Source organism: Balaenoptera borealis (genome assembly GCF_965194805.1).
Source record: "Balaenoptera borealis genome assembly, chromosome: 12".
NCBI lineage: Eukaryota > Metazoa > Chordata > Mammalia > Artiodactyla > Balaenopteridae > Balaenoptera > Balaenoptera borealis.
Genome location: NC_138869.1, coordinates 71,470,115 through 71,487,941, shown reverse-complemented (window position 1 = coordinate 71,487,941; position 17,827 = coordinate 71,470,115). Strand labels below are relative to the sequence as shown.

At 43.1% G+C, this 17,827-nt stretch overlaps 2 pseudogenes across 2 annotated transcripts in view; one reads left to right on the top strand and one right to left on the bottom strand.

Annotated features, from left to right (window-relative positions):
* The window catches only part of LOC309607775 (small ribosomal subunit protein eS4 pseudogene), a 33,664-nt pseudogene extending 24,547 nt beyond the window's left edge, over positions 1 to 9,117 (top strand). Inside the window, exon 2 of the transcript XR_014249669.1 lies at positions 1 to 9,117. This exon is cut by the window's left edge and continues 19,955 nt beyond it. The product of XR_014249669.1 is annotated as a small ribosomal subunit protein eS4 pseudogene (transcript).
* LOC309607777 (large ribosomal subunit protein uL22 pseudogene) overlaps positions 1 to 17,827 on the bottom strand; it is a 23,941-nt pseudogene extending 6,114 nt beyond the window's left edge. The window contains exon 1 of the transcript in view: positions 1 to 17,827. This exon is cut by the window's left edge and continues 6,114 nt beyond it. The product of the transcript in view is annotated as a large ribosomal subunit protein uL22 pseudogene (transcript).

The following is a 17,827-nucleotide window of genomic DNA, read 5'->3' as shown; positions in this document are numbered from 1 at the left end:
GAGTGGTGGCAGCCAAAATAAAGTTGGCTGCTCTTACCTAAACCGGAGTGAAATTTTATATCCATTCGGGAAACATGGCTGAAAACTGGAAAAGGTTGAAACAGGGATCTGGCTTGTGCTTCTGCAAGTCTGGAGCAGGCATGGGGTTGGCAGGCAGGGAGGCAAAAGCAGTGGTATCACCCGCACAAAAGCAGGGCTCCAGCCATGCACAGGGACCTGCAGGCTGGCCACCAAGAGGGGCTGACATTGGGATTTCTGATGAAGAAATGTGAAGGGACCTGCAGGGCAGGGGTGGAGATGAGGGGACAGGGGATGGGGGAGAATGGGAGTGGGTCTGCGACTTAACCTGAACACTGGATTTGAGGATTAGCTGATGGAGTTTGGAGAGAAGGACCAAGACTGGACATTGCGTACATCATCACATCTTCTGGCCAGCTCTGGGAGACCCTTAGAGCCCCTTTGTTTTGGGCTCAGGACTTGACCCACCAGAAAGGCCCCCTCACCCCTCATGATTTTCAGTTAATGATAATACAAAGAATAATCCAGAGTAAACTGGTAGTCAGTCCTCTTTGATGAGGACAGAATAATTTCTACCATGTTCATTAATTCCAGACAAACTATGACCTAAAGAATGTCCCAAACCTTATCTACTGATTCTTCCTTGTCTTCACTCCTTTCCCCCTATTCAGTGAGGCCAGAGGGGTTCACTGCCCCCTGAACCCCCAAGTCCTTCCAGCCACGTGCCTCTCCAGTTGACTCCACACATGCTCCCAGATCCCCACTCTCCCTGCCCACCATTCACACCATCCAGACCAGACCATGTTACCTGGCAACCTGACCTCTCACCCTTTCTCACTGAGGGTAGTGGAGTAGTGGAATTTCACAGTGAGAGCATGGGCTCTGAGTTTGAATTCTGCCTCCACCACTCAGTGCCAACACTTCCTCATCTGTGGACTAGAGATAATAACCATACCTACTTTATGTGGATGTTTTGAGGATAAAATGAGTAAATAAAGTACTTAAGACAATGCTAGGTATGTAGTAAGCTCTCAATAAATGTGAGCTATTATTATTTATATTGTTGCTATTCACTACACTGTCCACAGAGGAGGGATTTTTGTTTTGTCACCAACTTCATCCGGGTGACTCGAACAGTGTCTAGCACATAGTAGACGCTTAATGAATGTGTGTTAATTTATTATTGTCAATTCTCTGTTCTAACCTAACTCTTCCCTGTAACACACTTTATACATTCATACCTCAATGTCTTTGCTCATGCCATTCCCGCTTCTTGAAGGGCCTTACCCCATCCAGTGTAATTCCTCCTACTACTTTGAATTACCAGCTCCAGCTTCCCCTCCCCTCAGAGGCCTTCCCCGGACTCAGAACCTACACAAAACAGGCACTCAGTAAAGCCTCAGTGGTTTGTGGCTGGTGTTTTTTAACGCTTTGGCTCCAAAACAGAGTTTCCTCGCTGACTTGGCACTTAATGTTCACCACCTCCTGGGGTGGCCCCTAAGAAGTGGAGCCCCCCAGCTACTATATATGTCCTTTATCTTGTGGCTTTGACATTCAGAGTGCTTCCCAAGTAAAGCCACCTGAATAACTAGACATAACTAGACACGTGGTCTCTAAACCAGTTTTTGGGCTTCCTAATTGGTGAGTTGAGCGACACGGCATCTGTTTGCCCAAGAAATACGAGCCAGGCAGCTCTACGTCAATAGGCCGCTTTCCGCCCTGCACGGGGCAACAGCTGCCTGTAACTTGGCTGTTTGTGCACTAAAAAAAGAAATTCCATGGTGACCAGTTGACTCAAGCCAGCTCCCAATGTGAGGCGGTAGTTTCAAAGTAATCCCTGGTGACACCAAATGCTCTCCACCCAGTCCTTAATAAAAAGAAAAAACAAGGGCAAAACTTGAGCAGGAGTTTGCGTGAGTCAGTATTCTAAACCGCCTGGAGTGTGCGGTGTCAGAGCTGGAGTTGGATCTAGAAGGTTGTAGGCCTAACAGCCCCTTCCAGGCAAGCTTGTCCCCTGCAAACTCCCCCTTCCCTAGAGACAGGGCACTGCCACTTCCTGAAGGACCACAGCACCATCAGGAAGATCCTGTTCAGAAGGCCGAGGGTGGGCGGAGAACAGGAGATTGACCTTACTAGTGACATTTATGGACCAGGCTGTCCAGGGGCCTCCTTGAATAGCATAATTTCATGTTTTCTCCACAACCAACAGACACACACTCATCACACATTAGGCCGCCTTCTCATACATTACATACATAGCTCTCTTTTAATCCTCACAGACAGGAAGGCAGGCCCAATTATTTCTGCCATTTTACAGGTGGTGAAACTGAAGCCCAGGAAGATTAACTGCTCCACCTGCACCACTTGAAAATGGCCAGGCTGGTTGGAACCTGGGCCCAGAGTCCATTGTCTGAGTCTAGAGCTAAGTGAAGTTTAGTGTGTGCCCTTCCCATCCCAAGAGAGCGCCACCACCGCCTCTCCAATACCATTGCCCTGCTTCATGCCTTCCAGTCATTACTATCTGTGTGAACTTTGTGCTCTGCCCTTATTGACCCAGAAGTGCTTCCTGATAAAGAGGGCATCGCCAGTTTTATAGTTTCCTCCTAGCCTCTCTGGCAACACCTGAGCCTGCTGCTTCCCTCTTCCCCCACCCCCACACTCATAGTCACACACACTCAATGTACAGTCACCCTCACACACTGAGCATTACACTAGTCACACACACACCAGACATACACAATCATACACATTCACCTATAGGCACACATACAGACAGAGTCACCTCTGTGTTGGTTCATGGGTGAGGACTACTTTCTAGAAAATCATGCCTGCCTCTCCTTAATGCCCTTTCCCAGCCACTGGAGTTACAGGCTTCTGCCTCATTTCATGTTTAATAAATGAGCCACTCTCGCTCTCTAAGGACCATGGTCCCCCCTCTTCCTGTGCTCACAGGCAAACCTGGATATCCTCTGTATGGAGTTGAGAACCGGCTTTCTTCACCATGCTGCCACCTTGTGACCCGAGCCCAGAACTGTGGGCTCTGTGCCCAGGGGATACTCACTTCCCTGGGAGGTTCCAGTCGCCAGGTGGGCTGTTAGGGGAGGTCTACATCCAACTGTCCCGTCTACAATGGGCAAGCTGAGTAAATGAAGATGCCCTCTTCCTTCACCTGATCTTCACAGGCACAGTCCGTTGGCATGGGAGATGGGTGGGTGTGCCACTTGGACCAGTGTGTGGTAGGCTTGAGCTCACAGACGTACGAGTAACTGGCTCTCCTCTTGACCTCACTCACTCCACTCAGGGACACTTCCAGGCCTCTGCCTTTGGTGAGGCAGCCCAGGATGTGTGCCCCCTTTTCCTCCTTGAGCCCAGAGCCAATGTGTTTCAGGCAAAGGGATTTCATCTCGTGTCTTATTTTACTCAGTTTTATTTTTGGCCCTCCAGTGCAGTGGGATGAGTCAATCCTACTCCCCAGATGATGGCTCACAGTCATCACTAGTCCTGGCTAGTCCCCTCTTGTTTTATGTATTCCCCTTTACCGTGTAGGTCACTCCTAATCCCCTGCTGCGTAGGCAGCCATTCTAGTATATCCTTTTATTTGTGTGTATTCTAAGTGCAGGGTTTCGTAGGTATGTGTTACCACACAGCATTGCCTAGTGCCTTATTCTTTCATTACCATTTTCCTAACAGTGTTACTTAAAGTGTTTGGGAAAGGGTTAATGGATACAGTGTGTCCGAGAGTGGAAGTGCCTTAAGTGTTCACTGAGACGCTCTGCATTAGTGATTATGGAAGTGACTGCACTTTTTCACTGAGTTGTGTTTCCTAGAACATAACCTCAGGATGTGGACCATGGGTGCCCCGACTGGGCAAGGCTGCCCAGAGGCCTGGATCCTCACCTCAGCTCTGCCACAGACTTACCAAGACCTCCTGCAGGTTTTTCACCCTCTGACCCATGGATTCCTTATCTGCTAAACAGTCCTTAAACTAAGGCCCTTCTAAGGGCCCATCTACCTTGAATAGTCTTTGACACTCAGAAAGGTGTTGTCTAGGGTTCACCAGCCCTAGAATTCATTTATTCATCTAATGGACTGTCTAGGTTCCAATTCCACCTTCCCCACTTGCTGCTATGTAATATTGGGCAAGTTAACTGTGCCTCTGTTTTTTAACCTGAAGATAGTAATAACACCTAGTCTCTGAGGGTTGCTGTGAAGACTAAATCAGTTAATACCGGTGAACAGTGCTGGGCACCTATGAAGCGTTCATTAAAGATTGTTGGGGTTTTTTTCCATTTAAATCCTATAATAGCCCCATGTTCCTATTTTACAGATGACAAGACCAAGGCCCAAGGAGCCAAGTAATGTGCACAGGCTTGTAATACAGTATTGCTGGAAGCCAACAGAAGCCAAATCCATGTCTCCAGACTCTGAATGCTGTGCTCTTCCCACCAGAGACAGCCATAGGGCTTCGAGCCCCATTGTGCAACCTGGAAATGTTATGAAAACCTTCTCGATGCTGCTCTGAATGACGAAAGGTGACCCAGTGGCCATTGCACAGACAACTTCTGGCCCTGGCAGTGTTCATTTCTCATTGGCATCCTTCTCCTTTGCACCCACTGGCCTCTGAGAAAGAACTTGCTTCCTCCAGGGGTTTCGTGGGTATCCATGCAGCCTCTGAATCAATGTGAATCCCAATGCCAGGCCTGCTAATAACATACACACACAGCTGAGATGTGCTGGAAGAGCTTGGGCCTAAGGAGTCAGGCCTTGGGTTCTAGTCCTGGCTGTGGCATTTCCTCACTCTGAGGTAAGTTATTTTCCTTCTCTAAGCTTCAGTTTCCACATCTGTGCAATGGGAATAGTAACTATTAACAGAGTTGTGTGAGGACTAAGTTTTCAGAGACTATTCCAATCTTAATCAAATATTAACACTTGCCTGACTGCTGTAGAACAAAAAGTCTGTTAAAAAGCCTGATGCCGCCTTGGATGAATTGTCAACCACTGTATGCATTTAACATTTTTCCTTTCCCCTCCAGGATATCGACTGTCTGGACCTGCCATCCTTACAGAAAACCTTATTCTTTTTCTGGTCTTGGCAAGTCCTAGTGAGTGCTGGAAAAGACCTTGCAGGTCATTTGGTCCCAGTGTATCAAACTTGTATCTGATCAAGGGGCGCCTCTGCCTGAAGCAGTGGATGACGCTGAGTCAGAATTCAGCTGGAAGGACACTGTGGGCCATTTTCAGGGAACTAAGATCCCATGTGCCACAGGCAACTAAGCCTGCACGCCACAACTACTGAGCTTGCACACCTCAACTAGGGAGCCTACGTGCCGCAAATTACAGAGCCCACGTGCTCTGGAACCCGAGCGCCACAACTACAGAGCCCACGTGCCCTGGAACCTGCGCACCACAACTAAGAGAAAACCCACACGCCACAACTAGAGAGAAGCTCGCGGGCCGCAACGAAGATCCCTCATGCCGCAACTAAGACCCGATACAGCCAAAAATAAATAAAATAAATGAAAAATAAATCTTTAAAAAATATATTTATTTATTTTTGGCTGCATCGGGTCTTCGTTGCTGCACGCGGGCTTTCTTAGGTTGCGTCGAGCAGTGGCTACTCTTTGTTGTGGTGCACAGGCTTCTCATTGCAGTGGCTTCTCTTGTTGCGGAGCACGGGCTCTAGGCACGCGGGCTTCAGTAGTTGTGGCACATGGGCTCTAGAGTGCAGGCTCAGTAGTTGTGGCACACGGGCTTAGTTGTTCCGCGGCATATGGGATCTTCCCGGACCAGGGCTCGAACCCGTGTCCCCTGCATTGGCAGGCGGATTCTTAACCACTGTGCCACCAGGGAAGTCCCAAAAATAAATCTTAAAAATAAAGTGAGGGAAAAGCCCAGAAGGACAGTACTTATGTGCTTGCAGGACTAAGGACAGTGCCAACCCAGTATCCCTGGGAAAGCAAAACTGAGGCACCTAAAAACCCTACTTAGGTGAGTTGTTTACTCACAGCCTGCCCACTCCCAGGACTGGGCAGGCTGCAAAATAGGAATTTATCTTCAGTGGGGAATGGTTTTAAGTACCTCAAGTCATCATGAGGGAAATATGATATCATGGGCACAGGCTCCCTGCACACATGGGGGTTTAGGCGCAGGTGTCTGAGACTCACCTGTGGACACCTCAATGCAGGGCACTTCTGAGGCCCCTCCTGGTCCTGAAACGATTGCTGGGCTTGGACTCACAGGCTGTGGGTTTCAAACCCGACTTAACCTTCCTACTGTCTGCGTGACCTTGGGAAAGGCACTTCCTCTTTCTGGATTCAGTTTCCTCATTTGCAAAGTGGGGCCATGATATCACCTCTCTAACACTCCCTAAACACAAATGAAGACACTTCCCACTCCAAGCACACAGAATAAAGAAAACAGGATAGAAAAACACTTACGAAAACCAGAAGCTATTGGGTCACTTTCTTCCTTTTTTGTTTATGTATTCTCTATTTTTTCTACCACGTCATGGATTACCTTTGAATTAAAAATGAGTAATTAAAGGGGATGGAGTAGAGCTCATGTGAAAAACGCTGAGCTTGGCAAATTTCGGGGCTTCCTCTGTGCCAGGCAGAGTTGTTGAAGCTTTACACGCGTTACCTCAGGTTTTGTCCCAACAAGCCTGGAAGGGAAGCAGTGTAGCTCCCACTTCTTAGCTGTGGGTACTGAGTTCCCAGAGAAGTCAAAGGCTTCACTATCACGAGAGGCCACGGTGATGTGCCAGGAGCGGGTATACAAATGCACAACAGTATGATCAAGGTCATCCCTTCAACTCTGGAAGAAAGCAGAACCTTCTCCCTCTCATGCAACGTGACCATAGAGCCTAGAAGAAGAGCCTTTCCCAGGAGAGCGATACTCTACGAACCTGCTTCTGGGGGACCTGTTCTGAGTCAAGGTCAGGTTAATTTATTATTAAATAACAGCCTGTGTCTAGCCAAAGGTTTCAGTGTCTGAACCTACTTTTAAAACATTTGTTTCTGTATAAAAACATTGCTTGCTCATGGTGTTCTCTTCAGTAGCAACAGAATGCATTCTGTAAACAAAAATGCTAATATACTGTGATTAAAAATATCTCCTAATAGTGACTTAATATGCTTTTCTGAAAAAAAGGAAAAAAAGAGCAAGTTAAATTTTTAAATGTCTTGCCATTTGTAAGCAAATTGCTTCTTTCAAAAGGCAAATGCTGATAAATGGTATTTTTGAAACCCTGGGGGTAGGTAGCCCACCTGTTCTCCCATGCTCCAGAGCCACCGTCTGTTGCCAATGTGTCTGCGCCCTGGTAACACAGCACCCCACCCCATGATGCCGCCCCACCCTGATACTGAAACTGAGGTTGATGGGGCAATGCTCTGAGCTGCCCAGGGGGATGGGACAGACAAGTCCCTTTGTGGCCTGGAAAACCCTCCTTAAAAGAGCCAACACCATTCTCAAGCTCACAGGTGTCTGCCTGTTGCTTGAGTCCCAATCTGGCCACAGTGAGGGAAGTGATGAAAATGAGCAGAGGATCAGGAGACAGCCTTCGCGGCTGGCACAGGCACAAACCACTGCATGAATCAGACCTGCACTGACTCCTGGAGCCAGGTACTGTTTGCCCTCCGTCTGAGGCTTTATCTGCCAGGGAGATGGGCAAGCAGCCAAGGGCCCTCTCAGGTGAGGGGTTGTACAGCCAGGCTGTGGCATGCTGCCACACCAGATGTCAACTGGTCTCTCAGAAGGAGCACTGGGCTGGGACTCAGGAGGCTGAGTGCCCAGAGGTGGCCCTAGCTGGGCTCCATGAGTCTGAGCAACTCACTCCCCTGTCCCTTCACCTCAGGCTCTTTGTCTGCAGAGTGAAGGCATGGGCAGCATAAGGAATTCTCACAGGGTGCTACAGGAGTCTCACAGACATTTGTTTGTTTAAAATATGTACATGTGTATCTAATGATTTTTCAAAGTATTTTTTTAAACATAAAACCTGTTCAACCATATGGCTATTAATATACTGAAGTGAATCTGTGTTTCTAGGTTGTTTTGGGGTAGACCTTCCTATCCTGTCACTTATGGGATTGCAAAATGAGGTGTTTTAAAATGTTACCTATTATATTCGCTTCTCTGTACAACCAAAACAGGAAAAACTGGGTTCTGAGGTCAATCTAATACTGCATTAATCAAAACAACATTATTTTTCCTATCTTTATAAGTGAATATTATCTACTAGAACTTATACTTTTTATAACAATATCATTTAAATTGTTTTATATATTTTATAGTTATTATATATAAGATTTCATTCCAAAAAAAGATTTGGCTAGTTTTCAAGTTTGAAAATCACCAATCCCTGATGACCTTTAAGTTCCCCTCTAGCTCTGACTTTCTACCAATCTCCAATTCTAAACCCTGAATAAATTCATGGGGTCTTAAAGTTGTCACTCCATATACAATCTTGAAGTTTCATGCCTTTGCTTTTATGCATGTGGCTTTTTTCTTTATATAACCAGCTTTCTATCCCAATCCCATTCTTCAACACTTAGCTCAAGTGCAGCCTCTTCTATGCAAAACACTTAACATGGCTCTTGGACCTAAGCCTTGGTTTCTTCATCTGCAAAATGAGAAACTGCCCTCAAATGGTGAGGTTTAAGTGAGCTGGTGGTATATATATATAAAACATTTAGCAAAATGCTGGCACGAGTTCAAGGAATGCTAATTATTATCACTATAGTCTTTATTACTATATTGTTACTATCATAGTGGAAAAAAAGACTTTGGAGTCATTGGAGATGCAATTCTACTAAACAGGTATGTGACCTCAGGCAAAGAATTTGGCTTAGTATTCTCAACAGGGCAGTACTGCCTCCTAGTGGGTACCTGGGGAACTGATTTTTTTTTTTTTTTAATGGTGGTCACGCTGGCCAGGGAGCTAACTGACTTTAGGGGAAGGGGACAGAGATACTCGATGTCTGGTACAAAAAGAATTGCCCATGCCCACGGGTCTGAACCAACTACAGGTAGAAAATATTAAAAGCGCCTGCATAAAGCCATTAAAGAAAGAATGATTAGATGGAATAAAGACATTGTCTAGAAGTAATTGAGTACTTTACCCTGTGCATTTGAACTACATTTTTTTCTAATTGTTATTCCCCTTCTATCAAAGGATATATACTATTTAATACTTAAACAGTGTTTAAGTGCCAGGAACTGTTTTAAGCACATTTCATGTATTAATTCACTTAAACCTTCATAACAACCCCATGGGATAGGTACTTTTTAATTTACTCCCCTCCCCCTACCCCATGTTGTGAGGTTTGGTTTTTTTGTTTGTTGTTTTGTTTTTTTGGCCTTGCAGCATGCGGGATCTTAGTTCCCCCGACCAGGGATCCAACCGTGCATCCTGCAGTGGAAGTGTGGAGTCTGTTTTTTGTTTTTTTTTTTTAACTTTTATTTGCATTTATTTTTTGCAGCATTTATTCCCGGGCCATAAGTTTTTGTTTCTTCAATTTCTTCTGGGATATCTTTTTCTTCTGGGCAACCTCCTCTTCTGGTTTAGGAACAACCTGTTCTTTTTCAGTAAGGATCATCTCAATGTGGCAGGGAGAGCTCATGTATGGGTTGATCCCACCATGAGCTCTATAAGTCCTGTGCCGCATCTTGGGGGCTTTGTTCACCTGGATATGCTCAATGACCAGAGAATCTACATCTAAGCCCTTAAGTTCAACATTACTCCCTGCATTTTTGAGCATGTGCAGTAAAAATTCAGCACTCTTTTTGGGCCACCGACCCTGCGTCCAGCCCCACTGTTTGGCCTGGGCACACCTACCAACTCCACCATTGTAACAACGGAATGGCACACATTGCTTCTTTAAGGTGACATCCTTCAGATACTTGGTGGCTTTTCGGATATGGATACCCTTAATGGCCTGGGCTGTTTCACGAGTGTTCTTAAAGTGAACACGAAGATTTGAACCTCTCAACTTGCATGATTTTGTGGGGTTTTCTGGGTCAAGTGAATAGCGAACCATTTTTAGAGGTCACCTCAGGCCGCTGACCGGAAAAGAAGTGTGGAGTCTTAACCACTGGACCGCCAGGGAAGTCCCGTTGTGAGTTTATTTTTTGACATTATAGTTTTAAGGCCCAGCTGATTTGTGAGAATACTGCACTTTCTCATTTCTCCAATTCAGCAGTCTATTTGTCTTGGCATGTTATCCCTACTTCAATTAAGCTTATTTCTCCCTCTCTCCTATCATATTCAAATAAGTCTGATCTATCATTACTTCCTGACTGTAGTTTTTATTCTGATGTCTATATGTGCCTTCACTCTTAATTTTCTTATAGGGCAAGTATGGAATAGCGTCAAGTGGGTTCAAGCATCTGACTTCTTATGTCTTCTAGCAGTCATGCCTAACATACAGAAATACATCCTATTTTATAAACTGCTTTCCTTTTTTATATTATAGTTAAGGCTTCATCTTGCTTGTTTTTAAATAGTGTAGAAAATGGGTTTCACTTCAGAATAGTGAAGGATCATTTCAAAAATTTTTTTTTACAGAAAGGGGGCCCCAGTCTGATAGGGTTGAGACCACTCTCCCTGTCTGAGCTTCTTGAGTAAATGAGAGAGAACCCCAACATCACAGAGTTGATAATGAGAAAAAGCACCATACGTGTGCTTAGCGCACAGTAATTCACTTTCAGCTCCCTTTTTGTCTGGTCTACATTTTCTCTCCCATACCTTGCTCAAGGGATAACCCCAACACCAGCAACCAGCTTGAAGAATGAAGGAACAAAGCATTTTCTGGTGAAAGCAATCTCATCCAGTGGCTAGGTGACACCAAGGCAAGCACCCAGGGAATGCTAGGAGTTTTCAATCCAGCTTCACAGCCTCTATACAGAACAGAACCAGAGCTGCCTTTCCCAGCAAGGTTAAGAGGCAAGAACAGGGATGTGCCTTGCTCCATATACGGGGAGGCCTGGGAGAACTGGGATAGGGAGGAGACAGATAGACCCACAGGACTATTGAGGGATCAGAAACAGATCTTAATCCTGACTGCTCTTTAGAATCACCTGGGGAACTTTTAAAGCATACAGATACCAAGCTCCCAGCTCAAACTAAATCATAACCTCTGGGGGCTGGGCCGAGATATTAGTTTTCAAAAGTTCCCCCATGTGATTCCAGCAAAGAGTGGAAAATACCAGACATACACAAAGAGTGATCAGTTTAATGCCCTCTGAGGTGTTTTTGTTATCCCCAACTTTACAAATAAGAAATTAAGATGTGACTTGTCCCAGACACACAGCCAGAAGATGGAAATTTGAATACAGGCTGCGCTAATGTGAAAACCCATTTTTAAAGAGCCATCTAGCAGTTTTAATCCTTCATCTTATCCTTCCCACCTGCCTATCCCTGTGACTTCAGAAACCCCTTTCTTGAAATCTGCCCAGACCCCTTTTACCACAAATGTCCCTCTAGACCTTGGACCCCTCAAACCCACGCCCCTTCAACTCAAACTGGACAGTAGACTCAAAAGTAGGTAAGGACCAGGGTCAGTGGAAACACTCTTCGTATGCAATGGGGAATGCAAGAATGCACTGGGGGCGCTCTTGCTTGCCCAGCACCAAAATGCGTCAGTTTTGCTTAAAAGCCATTCCTTGAGTGCTTATTGCATACCAGTGTTAGCCTGCCACATAACAGCTAATGCTTACTGAGCAGTGTGTCACTCTGTGTTGAGTGCCATGTATGCATCACATCACTGTGTTCTCAAGATATTATCAGGAGGTAATTATTTTCTATTGTTAACCATTTTATGGATGAGAAAAATGGAAGTGTCAAAAATTATGCAGCTGGTCATTGAGCTGTAAGTGAGGAAGCCAGGATTCAAACCCTGGCTACTGGCTTCAAAGCCTGACGGCCTTAACATTACACTGCTCCCTGAACTAGCACTTCATTAGCTGTTGGGGCAATCCTTGTTTCAGCTCTGCCATGGTGCCCCTGCGTGACTTCGGGCAAATCCACCTTCTCGTCTCTAAACATAGGACTGGGACTATGGACTCTAAGGCCACTTCCAGTTAAGTGGTCTTGCAACCTGGGTTACACCATTACAGCTCAATCACTCCTGGGCTGTGACCTTGGACAACTTGTCCAGCCTTCTCTATACTAGGATGAGTACATTCGCCTTATTACTGATACCCTTTTAAATTATTTACTTCCTGTCACCTGCTGTCAAATCCAAAAAGTTGGCCCTGGTTCAGGAACCAACCTTGGATGATGCACTTAAAAAACCCTTCTTTCCATTCACCTCTATGAGAATCCAAATCATTTGAGGAAAGGAATGGAGTGTTCTTCCAGGTCAATAGGCTGCAGCTGCTGGAGGCAATTCAATAGCTTTAATTACCAGGTCCACTGTCAAAATCTAATCACTTGAATGTACCTGCTTAACCAGTATTTTCTTCCTCCAGCAACTAAGAAATGCTGCATTAACAGACTCCTAACTTCAACCACCCAGTTTTTAAACCAGAGAAGGTGCGTTCATCTCTGCAACAGCCTTGTCTGGCCATGGAATTCTGCAGTGTTCTCCCTAAGACTCCATTAAAAAAAAAAAAAAAAAAGTGTGCACTTTTCTCTATAAAGTTGAAAAAATTAAAAGGCCCCAAATGTAAGTTTGATGTTTACTGGTCTTCATATAAAATGCAATACTCATACCAATGTTGTTGACATAAGGGTGATGTCAAGACCAGGAGACCGGAGTTGCCATAGCAACTAGTCATAGCTTTGAAGCATGCCCATGACACAAGGTTAACAGCAGTGACATTTTAGTCATTAAATTAAGCATTAGTCATTAAATTAAGCCAGGTAGGCCTTTGCCAAGAAATATCTTGACTGCTTAACAGTTGTACTTGCCCAGATGATGACATGTATCATAAGTTTAAATAGTACGTACACCTCAGATGTGCATGCTTCAGATGTGTAATAAGGAAAAAGCTGAGGTTAGCATTTTAGCTGTATAAATACTTGCTCATTACAGTATGCCTAACTTTCTAGAAAACAAATTTAACAAGTTACCTCTAGAAAGGAGGTAAGTCTTTTCCAGTGTCTGTACAATTTACTTTTACCATAAACATGACAGTCACTAAGTGGCGATAAAGTGGCATCTTACGATTGGGTTGTAAAATAAAAATGCAGTGAGCAGAAAACAAGGGCTGTGGAGCCAAGTATGGCCTCAGTGCTGAATACACTACAGATCTTCCTCAACTTATGACGGGGTTACATCTTGATAAAAGTCATAAATTGAAAATACAAGTCAAAACCACATTTAATACACCTAACCTACCCAACATCACAGCTTAATCTAGCCTACCTTAAACGTGTTCGGAACACTTACATTAGCCTACAGTTGGGCAAAATCATCTAACGTAAAGTACTGAATCTCTCATGTAACTCACTGAATACAGAAAGCGAAAAACAAAACCGTTTTATGAGTCCAGAATGCTTTTTAAGTGTATTGGTCGTTTACTCTCGTGATCACATAGCTGACTGGGAGCCACCGCTTGGCTTGCTGCCCCTGCACCGAGAAGAGTATGCGGCCGAACATCACTAGCCAAAGAGATCAAAATTCATAGTTTCTGCCTATTGCTTTTTCACCACCGTAGTCCAAAAAAATCACATGTCGAACCATCAGTAAGTCCAAGAGTGTTCGTACTTGTTTGGTAGGATGAAGAATGATGTATGAGGAGCTTCTTTCTGCCCTCTGTTTAGCAGGGATACTCACCTCTCAAGTGATTAAGCATTGCATAAAAAGAAGGACAGTGTTGGCAGAGCAGTACTCAAAAACAAAACTTCCTTTCCTGGAGGATATAGCTGGCCAGAGTGAGTAGGCATGGTGGGGCAGAGATGGGGCAAAAAAAAATTGTTTTTAAACTTCCTTTCCTGACTACTACATCTGTTTTCACCTGAGCTTCCAGCACCCTAAAAGGCAGTTACTTTCTTAGCCCTCACAAACTATCAGTGTTCACCTACGCTATTTACAAAGTGGGCAACTTCTGCTTCCAGCCTCACTTCTGGAAGCCAATTTCATTTCAAATGGACTGCTATACATTGCCAACTGAAGACCAACCAGGATTGCCAGTTCAGTGAATTTCCTGTCCCCATTAAACCCGACAGCTGGGACACATGAGCCAGCCTTTTCATTAGGGCAGTAACACTCCCAACTTCTTGGCCTTCCTGCCAGTACTAAAGCTGGACAAATTATCCCACACTGCTTATATGGCAATAGGGCTGAAGAAAGTAAAAAATTCATTAAACTGGAATTGGTGTAAATTCATGGTTCTAGAATCCTTTCACTTTTACCTCCAAACCCTAGAGCAGTTGTGCACTCCTGCCCTCTTCTACTTTATGATTAAGGTACTCACACTTCTTCACCTCATTCTTCACATAGCCTTTATCTGCGAGCTCTGCCTTTAGTACACAGCCCCGCAGCTTACCATCTGACTCAATTCACTTGTTTTCCACTTCTAGGTAAGGGGCTTTTCAAAGCACTCTCAAGATTATTTGCCACCTCACTCAAGATCCAAGAGCCTTTCTCTTAGGGTATTTAAAAGCCCTACAACCAACACCTCTTAACTTATCCTAATCTAAAACAGGGGTGAACTTACATTTAGTTCAAGGTCTCAACATCCTAATATTGAACACAGGTCAAATATTACCTATGTTTTGAGATACTGAGCTGGTGTTATGCCCTATCACTGTACCCCATTCCCCATTAAATGCCTGTGTCATAGACTACCATGTGGGGAAGGTGTGACACAAAAAGGATTAAATGACAAATCAACATTCCAATTTGTATTTATTTGCAAAGCACTCTTATTGAAACTTAACATGGATGATTTTATCTAAACTAAAAATAAATTCTCATTATAAAAAATTCTGGTGGCAGAGAGCCAGCTGGATTGGGTTAAAAGTACTAGCTGCCTAAGTTTAAAAGGATTTAGAAATTGTTTCCTGAGGGAGTTATTCTCTCAAAAATAACTTTCAGCTCTCAAAACTTACAATGTTTTATATACTGATCATTTCCATTCCTCTTTCCGAATGTTCAATACAAACAGCAACCTCCAACCCCCTCCAAGGCAGCATTCATTAAGCAGTTTTTCAGCAACTTTCCCCCTTGGCTCTGATTTGAGGTTTTGGGACTTAACAAAAAAATGACCTCTAAAGAATGCTAAGTTGTCCCCAAATGAAATCTGAATGAGTTATGTACTGAAGCAAAAATGCCAATTCACAAGTGAACAGGACTTCAAAAAGAGAGGGGGAAAGTCACCTATAGACTACTTTTCTGGAAGGTGTAATTTTGCTTTGGAAATAAAGTGAAATATTCTCCATCTCAGGACCTCTCCAAATGAGACTATCAAGGAAGCTAAGTATCAATGTTTCCAGAGATTTTCACTTCAAGACCAAGTACATACATGTACTAACAGCTAAGGCACTAAATGGCCAGATTCTAAGACTTTAGTAAAATAATCATATAATACAATGTTTTATGTATGTCAGAGAAGAACCAAGGAAAAACTAAGGATGAGAAAAGTAATGTTCTACACATGTATTTCACGTATTAGTCTGGGAAACATTTTGGCTGTTGTCACATCTTCCATCCAGGTAGTTAGAGGAAGAACTGGGATACAAAATGATGAGAATACCATATTATGAATTTCTCTAATTCCAATAAGCAAAAAGTTGTACAACAAAATTAAGCAGTTATACCAGGTTTATCAAAAGACAAGTTTTCAGTATCTCAAGTTTTCTATCTCTTCTAAAGTATGCTGTATAAAGCTGAATTCGTTTGAAGTATCCAATGAATTTAAATAAAGGAGGATGAAGAGAACTTGTGTGGACATATAAAATTGAATGCAACACTATCAGAATGTTTTGATAAAAATATACTCCAACCCAGTTTTTCTTCAGCTACTTTAATTATAAAAATCTTCCATGTTCTCAAAAAAAAAAGGAAAACCAGAAGGCAACAGTCTAGTACAAAAATATACAACTGGAAGACATTACCACCAACCAGGTCTGACAACTAAATCATGTTGGGGATTCTGAAAATAAAAAGCACACTAATACAAAGTACTAAACCAGTGGTTCTTATATAACCAGGGATGGAAAAATGAGTCAGTAGGCCTGGAAAAGTCCATTCCTGATAAAGAAGCACTGTAAGAATATAAACCATAACTCTACAATAAAAAGCAACCAGGACTTTCCATCCAGACATGGGTGAGTCTTAAAAGGTGGTGATGCCATCTACTGATCACATGATCTTTTAAGGAACTGTAAAAAGCATAGAAACAGTAGATAAAAGGTATCTACATCTCATAAAATTAAAATTTCTCTGGCTAATTTGTCTTTACCTTTCTGCTTAAGACATGGAGGTCAGAAGTAACCCACAATGAACTGAGAACCACAGAATATTAACTATTCTTGAAAGCATAAAAACCAACTATAATCCTTAGATATGTTCCTTAAATTATCACCAAGTATTAATAGTGACCTCTAGTGAACACCTGTAATCATTACACCACAAGTCAAACTTTGTGACTGCTTTCAGTATAATATTCAACTGAGAATGCAAGACAAAACTGGCCAACGGGACTTGTTAATTTCAGAAATTACAGTAGAGAACTTTTTAATAGCCAGAATGTAAGGTTTTAACGATTTCTGTCTTTCATATTTTTAAACAAGCCATAAAATTGTGCTAGGGTTTCTGGTTAAAGTGATTGCAAATTTGGACCCTAAGGATAAATCCCAGAGGTTAATTTTATATCAGGTCTGTATTAGCCACTTTATAGCTATAATCCACTATCCTTTTTACAGAAACCCTTCCAATTTAAGACTCTGCAAGTTGTATACTGCCAAAAATGCCCATGTAGATTTATAAGAGCAGTGTAATATTGATGTACCACATTACTTCCATGAATTCTTAGCTATCTTGCCTTGCTTGATCCTAACAAAGGTTTTAAGCTATGAAATGCCAGAAGACAAAAGGCCCAAAGCCCGAGCTCCTAGTAAATCAATAGGCAGTCTTAAAAGTATCTTCTGTAACAAGGCTCATACTTAACTCCACTGACACCAATTCTCCCCCTCTGACACCCAGGACTCTCCCTCCCTTGGTATGTGCATGAAGGGTAAAGGACCACTGGAAATAATCTGTTTAGGATCTGTACCTTATAAAACATCCTTATAGATTTAAGACAATGACTTATCTTTCATATTAAAGAAAGTCAGTACAGCATAATCCAAAACTATCTTTAAACAGCACATTTAAGGAAACTAAGCCAAAAGACTGTTGCATTATGATTTAATCTAATTGCACAAAAATTTGAAATTACAACTCCTCTAGATTTCTAAGAGGAAGGTTATGCATGCCTCCATATTCAATTCTGCACTGTTACATTTGAACCATATAGTGAATTTCACATCATGATGGATCAATTTAGAATCCCCATGCAACACCTCAAATTATATAAAATGGAAGCAAGTTTTAAAAGCTTTGTGGAACATTTTCATGCTAAAATTTTTTTAAACCAGCAACTTTGGATTATAATGTATCAGGTGGCTATACTTTAAAATGTTGGTCACTGAATATCATGGACTTTGAACTGGCTTCTACTCCTAAAAATGTTATCATCACTTAGGTGGACAACCAAAAATTCCCTTCACTTCAAAAGCCTCAAATTGTGTTTCTTACAGAGTAAGATTTGTGTAACCAACTGCCTTCTATGGGACAAGAACTATGGTAATAGTGGGTTCAACTAT